At 37.8% G+C, this 6,449-nt stretch overlaps 1 protein-coding gene and 1 long non-coding RNA gene across 2 annotated transcripts in view; one reads left to right on the top strand and one right to left on the bottom strand.

The window, feature by feature from the left end:
- Positions 1-318: 318 nt before the first annotated feature.
- The window catches only part of LOC148969464 (uncharacterized), a 91,010-nt gene continuing 84,879 nt past the window's right edge, over positions 319-6,449 (bottom strand). The window contains exon 3 of the long non-coding RNA XR_016149528.1: positions 319-1,452. This is a non-coding gene — a long non-coding RNA (uncharacterized LOC148969464). The remainder of the gene's footprint in view (positions 1,453-6,449) is intronic.
- mef2ca (myocyte enhancer factor 2ca) overlaps positions 5,901-6,449 on the top strand; it is a 53,878-nt gene continuing 53,329 nt past the window's right edge. Inside the window, exon 1 of the mRNA XM_039676737.2 lies at positions 5,901-6,118. The gene's annotated coding sequence lies outside the window, so the exon portion shown is untranslated. The remainder of the gene's footprint in view (positions 6,119-6,449) is intronic.

Raw genomic sequence — 6,449 nt, 5'->3', positions numbered from 1 at the left:
CTTTTTAAATGCAGCCTTGGTAAGCATAAGAGACTTTTATATTCATTTGCGACATACAATTGCCAATTGTCGCATGCCTCTGGAGTAACTAGGGGTTAAATGTCTTGCTCAGGGACACATTGGTATCTCGCAGTCGATTCAAACCCAGGTCTCACACCAAAGGCATGTGTCTTATCCACTGCGCCATCACCACCCCATATATATTTCATTTTGTACATTTTACTTAAAAAAAATAAATAAATAAATACCACCTGTTTTACAGAAATGACTCAAATGTCAAAAGCACTTTATTGACTCCAAAGAGTAGAGCAAGCAGGTGAGCTCTTGAGACTAATATTTATATTGAATGAAGTTTCTGCATTTATGTCTCATTGATCTGCCCTCAGATATCATCACTTCATCCTCTAGAGGAAGGAGCTGAGAGGTCAATCCTCAGAACCCTTCCCAAGAGCCTGACTTGACTAAGTGTCGGGAACATTAGCATTTTCAGCCGGGCCGCTGGGATATGCTTGGAAGGGCACTGTAGAGGTGCAGGGCGAAGAAAAATAAGCTATGGCACTACCAATAAGTCGCCCTTGAATAGAACCAGATGTGTGCGCAAAGATCTTCTGAAAATATTATCTTTGGAGGAAGAACTTCTCAGAACCGTTGTTTCTTCTCCCAACCCCCTACAAACCGACACTTGTTCCTGCTGTATTCTTTTTGTTTCTTACCGTTTCTCAGGGATGTTTTTTATAGTTAACACTATCTTCAATTGCATATCCATAATTTTGGAGGGCCACGGTGCTCATTGTTTCTGCTTTGCTTCGCAGCGCCTGGTCTTAAAACACACAGTGAGACCTTGTGTGGCGGAGCAGGGCCTGACGGGCTGAAGTCAGCTCACGCCACAGTGTGTTGGGGAAACGGCACGGTTGTTCTCCTACACAGAGGCACCTCTATGGAAAGCCAAAAACCTTGTAGCCACAAACCTCAGGACTTTTTGAATAAAACTAGGCAGAGTCTCATATACAACCTTTTTTTTTCTGTGGCGACCAGAGCAGAAACACACATGCAAATCTGTCAGCCAACTCGTTAGGATAATAGCTCGAACATGTGGATTTTTTTCCCCCCTTGCCGTAACAAAACAAAAAGCCTTTGAGCGATAAGTCGGCGGTGCATCAGACACACAGGGGTGAAATATTGACGGCCGACACCGCCGTTGAAGCTCGATTGCGCCGCCAACAACAAAAACAACAAAAGTTTTGTGTTGGGAACGGCTTCCCTATAAATGTGTCACAATGTTGGAGCCCCTCCTGGGTGTGCCGGACATGGTGTTCCCACAAGATCTCTCTGGCGCGGGTGCTCTGTCATTAGGCCTTGCCACCGGTGCCACACGCCACTCCTAGTGCTGAGCGGAGCACAAGGCCAACGAGACACAGGTTTTGTTGCCAGAGCGCATGACCAACCCCCACACTGCAAAAAATAAAAAAAAGATTTTCTTACTCAGTATTTTTGTCTTGTTTACATCTAAACGTACTTAAAGGAGCTTTTAAACTTTCTTTAGAGCGTAATGTTGCTGTTTGAGCATGTCTGCAAAGTATATCACTATATCAGTGCCACTGCGGCTCCATCGTAGTAGTCATGAGTTTTCTTCAGGGAACAAACACATCACAATTTCCTCATTTCCAAAAAAATAGGGGGTGAGGCCTGGTTTAGTTGGGTTAGTAGTGTAACTGTACGTTCACACCGCCGCCGACTTGAGCGTCAAAGAAGCTCTGGCCGCCCTGTCAAGGACGCTTGTCAAAAAGCACGGGGAAGCTTGTTGACGCTTTGAACGCTCTGATGTTTCAGGGAGAATAGAAGTGTCACAACATGAAATGTAATGAACAGAAAAAAAAAAAACAAGCAATACATTTAATAATGACAACATTTTTATAGCCGTTTTGGTCGCATTTGGTCGGGGAAAAAAACTGTTTTTATTATTATTACGGTCAAATCGGTGTCACCGTGAGCGAATTAAATGCATTCCGGCTTTAAAACGAGCGTTTGTAAATATTTCAAATAAAAGTTGCGCTCATGCGGTCCCTATAAGCAAACAACGTCATGTCATAAATGATACGAAACCAGTAGGAAACTTCCATTTTCTCGGAGCTAATGTTTTGGTAGGAACGAAAGTTTACATTCATGTTTCTCCGGAATCAGGCAATTTTGAAGGACGTTTATATTCCGATTGGTTACTGGCGTTTTGCCGCTTCTTGCCACTGAACTGTGTCACTTTTACCATAAAGTTGAGCTTCTTTCAACTTTCTGATTGACGCTCAAAATGCCCAAAACGCGACACCGATGGATTTGACGCTCCTTGCAACTGAGAAAAGCCGGTTTCCATTGAAAATGAATTACTTCAGGCCGCTTTGGAAGCTCAAGTCGGCGACGGTGTGAACATACAGTTAAAGGAGTAGTTCACTTTCAAAAAAAAAAAAACTTTTGCTGATAATTTACTCACCCCCATGTCATCCAAGATGTCCATATCTTTCTTTCTTCAGTTGAAAAGAAATTAAGGTTTTTGATGAAAACATTCCAGCATTTTTCTCCTCATTATGGACTTCACTGGGGTCCAAACGGTTCAAGGTCCAAATGAGAGTTTCAGTGCAGCTTCAAAGGGCTTTAAACGATTCCAGACGATGAATAAGGGTCTTATCAAGCGAAACGGTCGCTCATTTAAAAAATAAATTACAAAGTTTAAGTTTTATAAGCACAAATGCTCGCCTTGCATTGTTCTGTGATGGGCGTTCGTGACTCTCCTGTTCGAACTCGTTCATCATAATGAACGAATCTTTTTTGAAGTCATTTCGTTCTTTGAATGAAACAAATGACTCGGAAAAAGATTTGAGAAAGTCACGAACGTGCATTACAGGACAGAGCAAGGAGAGCATTTGTGTTTATAAAACTTAAACCTTTTTATTTATTTATTAAATGAGCGATCGTTTCGCTTGATAAGACCCTTATTCATCATCTGGTGTCGTTTAAAGCCCTTTGAAGCTGCACTGAAACTCTCATTTGGACCTTGAACTGTTTGGACCCCAGTGAAGTCCATAATGTGGAGAAAATTCTGGAATGTTTTCATCAAAAAACAAACAGGAAACCACGCTAGCCGGGGTTTCAACTTTGTCGGCTGAAGACCCAAGTTTGGTTTGAAGAGGAGAAATGTACCAAGCACAATGTTCTCTCACCATTCCTGATTTCTAACTCTCACACATAGTGTTCGTTTTGACTTTATGCGAGAGTGGGGGGCTTGTTTTGTCTATCAGGAATTGATTGGATCAGTGGATGGTTATGGTTTGCTATGGATCTCATGTGACTGATTAAAGATTAAAAGGGCACATTCATTTAAAAAATAATGATGTATACAGATAAATCATTTGTTGTGAATACTGCAATGTTCTGTTAAAAAAATAATTGTCAATTTTGATTTCATGGTGACTTTAAGCATAAACGTCACGGTCACACTTTAGTTTAGCATCCAGTTCTCACTATTAACTAACCATTTCCTATGGCTTTTGCCACAATAAGTTCCTACTGCTTATTAATAGTTAGTAAGGTGTTGACTTTAGGTATTGGGTAGGATTAAGGGATGTAGGATATATTGTCATGCAGAATAAGGCATTAAATGCTTTATAAGTAATGAACAGCTAATATAATATGCATAATAAGAAACTATTTAACAGTGAGAAATGGACCATAAACTAAAGTGTTACCAAATTTCAGAACTTAATTCCTTAAGTAATTAGTTTCTCAAGTTGATGTTGATTTTAAGAATGTTCAGATTTTTGTACTGGAAAAAAAAAAAGTCAAAAATACTGAGTGGAAAAATCCCTTTCAACCTCTTCAGACACATTACTGGAACTTCTGCTGTGGAGACAGATAATTGACTTTCTCTATATTCCATGCAAGTTTGTTTAAATTGTCTCTCTGTAAACACAGGTTGTGAGCAGTCCAAGTCCAATCCATCCTGAACTCACGTCTTGGACAATTGCACGGCGTTTGCTGCTTGGCGTTTTCAGATTAGGATTGGCCTATCGTCTTTGTCGAATTGGACAATTCCGGTAAATCTAAGGTAGAGTTTTATGCCACTGTCATTTCCCAAAAGCTCAGCTACAGGGTTATACGTTTTCACCCATCCATGTTAAGACAGCCACTGCGTGGGCAAATGTTTGTTATCTTTGGTTTCCACTGGAGGTTCAGTGTCTCTCTGGGACTGGTCGACATGCATACCAGGACAGACCAGCAGGGCCCTCCCATTACCACATGGTGACCAGGGATATGTTCCAGGAGAGTCATGTGACCGCTAGTGTCCTCTTTCTTAGAGTATCCCATTTCAAAAGATGCATGTGAATGCAAACTTTACATTATGACTGTTCAAAGCAATGCTACAAAAATAATGCATATGTTTTTCAGTCATTCAGCAGTACTGTTATTTCACAAAAAAAAAAAAATATATATATATACAGTATATATATATGGTAACACCTTATAATAAGGTTTCATTTAATGCATTACTAACATGAACTAACATTTGAGCAATATATTTTCATAGTATATTAATAATAAGTCTCAGTTCACAGTGCATCAATGTTACGTTGAAGTTAACATAATAAATAAATAATAATTAAATAATGTTAATTTAGTTGAAATTAATGTGGGTTAATAATAATAAATGATGTAGAAGTATTTGTCATAGTTAGTTTGTAACTTTTATAGTATATATAGTTACACTTTATTTAAAGGTGATGTATTACATTTTACATACTTAAATAAGTACTGGGTGATATTAATTACATGTACTTACTAGAGTTACAGTTAGGGTTTGTTTTAGGGTTAGTTACTTGTTATTATGCATAATTTACTGTTATTACTATAGTAAGTACATGTAACATGTATATGTGTGTGTGTGTGTGTGTGTGTGTGTGTGTGTGTGTGTGTGTGTGTGTGTGTGTGTGTGTGTGTGTGTGAGAGAAAATGTATTTATTTTTGAGTGCCAGTGAATCTTTATAAGTGATCAGTGAATTGATTGATTATAGTGAATAAAATTTTACAGTATTACTAGAATGAAAATTTTATTGACAATCAACATTGAGAACAATCTAAAGATTTAATCTAAATCTCAACCAAATCTTAAAAAAATTATTGTCATGTTAGGGTTAGTCAATAATGTCACAATTCCAGAAAAAAATATTATAATAGTTTTAAAATAGACCTAATTTTCTTTATGTGATATTTATATATATATTTATTTTAAATAAAACAATAAATAACATTTTCATTAATTGAAATAAAATAAGTATTAACTGAAATAAAATAAAATATAAAAAAACTTATTTCTAACTTATTTCATTTGAGCAAGTTGCCAAGGCAACATTTCTAAAGAACTAAACTAACTCAAACTAAATATATAAAAGGCATTATATATATATATATATATATATATATATATATATATATATATATATATATATAAACGTAAACAAACACATGATTAAATTACTAAAACTTTAAAATTGAATTGAAAAGATAAAAATACTATAGAATTAAAAATATTAACTAAAACTACGATAGTAATGATACTAAAACAATGCTGCTTTCCAAAGAACAGCATGCTCTTGTCCTGTCAAATGCAAATTGAATTTCATCTAAATGAAATTAATCTGCATGAAAAGCTGCAATATCTTCTTGAAGGGGCAATAATCCTGGGCACTTGTGCCAAGGCCAACAGAGGTCTGCATGTCAGTGATACTTTCATCTAAATATACCCCAGACTGACGGCAGCAGGTGAGAGAGGCCCTGCCAGACACTGAACCATCACGCATACATGTGCATATGTGTGTGTGAGTGTGTATGTCCTTGTTGGGTGCGGTTGGGGTGAGGATGCCATCTCCCCTTCACTGTGGATCGAGATCTGAACCAAACACAACCCAATTTTGGGTTTCTCTTCAAAGCCAGCTGGTCTGGCTTTATTACCTTTTCCTTAGCCTTTTTTTTTTGTGACAAATAAACTATCTTTTTAATTTTACTTTTCTACAAAGACTGACCCACAGCAGGTGCTGGAGGGTTGACCTTCCTGGAGAAGAACCTTATCGGACTGGTAAGTGACCAAAAAGTATCCAAATTGATAGATGTTGGCGAAAAAATGACGTGTCTGTGGTGAACACAAGTCAATAAAGTGCGTGTGCTCGTGTGACACGGTGTTTCAACACGTCTCGTTTGGGGAATGCGGACCTGAGAATAGAAATAGAAAGATACAAATTTAGAGAGGTCGGCTTTTTTTCGGGACGTGGTTTGCCTTCGTAAATAGATATGTTTGTCCAGGAGATGAATGCCACCGTTTACTAATATCGAGTCAAGCTTATTTACGGCTCCTTTTATGACAAAAAGAGCTTTGACGTCGACCGTGGCTTTCTTTGTCGGACAGTTTG

Source organism: Pimephales promelas, chromosome 23, assembly GCF_988280905.1.
Source record: "Pimephales promelas chromosome 23, fPimPro1.hap1.1, whole genome shotgun sequence".
Taxonomy (NCBI): Eukaryota; Metazoa; Chordata; class Actinopteri; order Cypriniformes; family Leuciscidae; genus Pimephales; species Pimephales promelas.
Note: the sequence above shows the minus strand (reverse complement) of the source record. Positions and strands in the feature narration are given on the sequence as shown.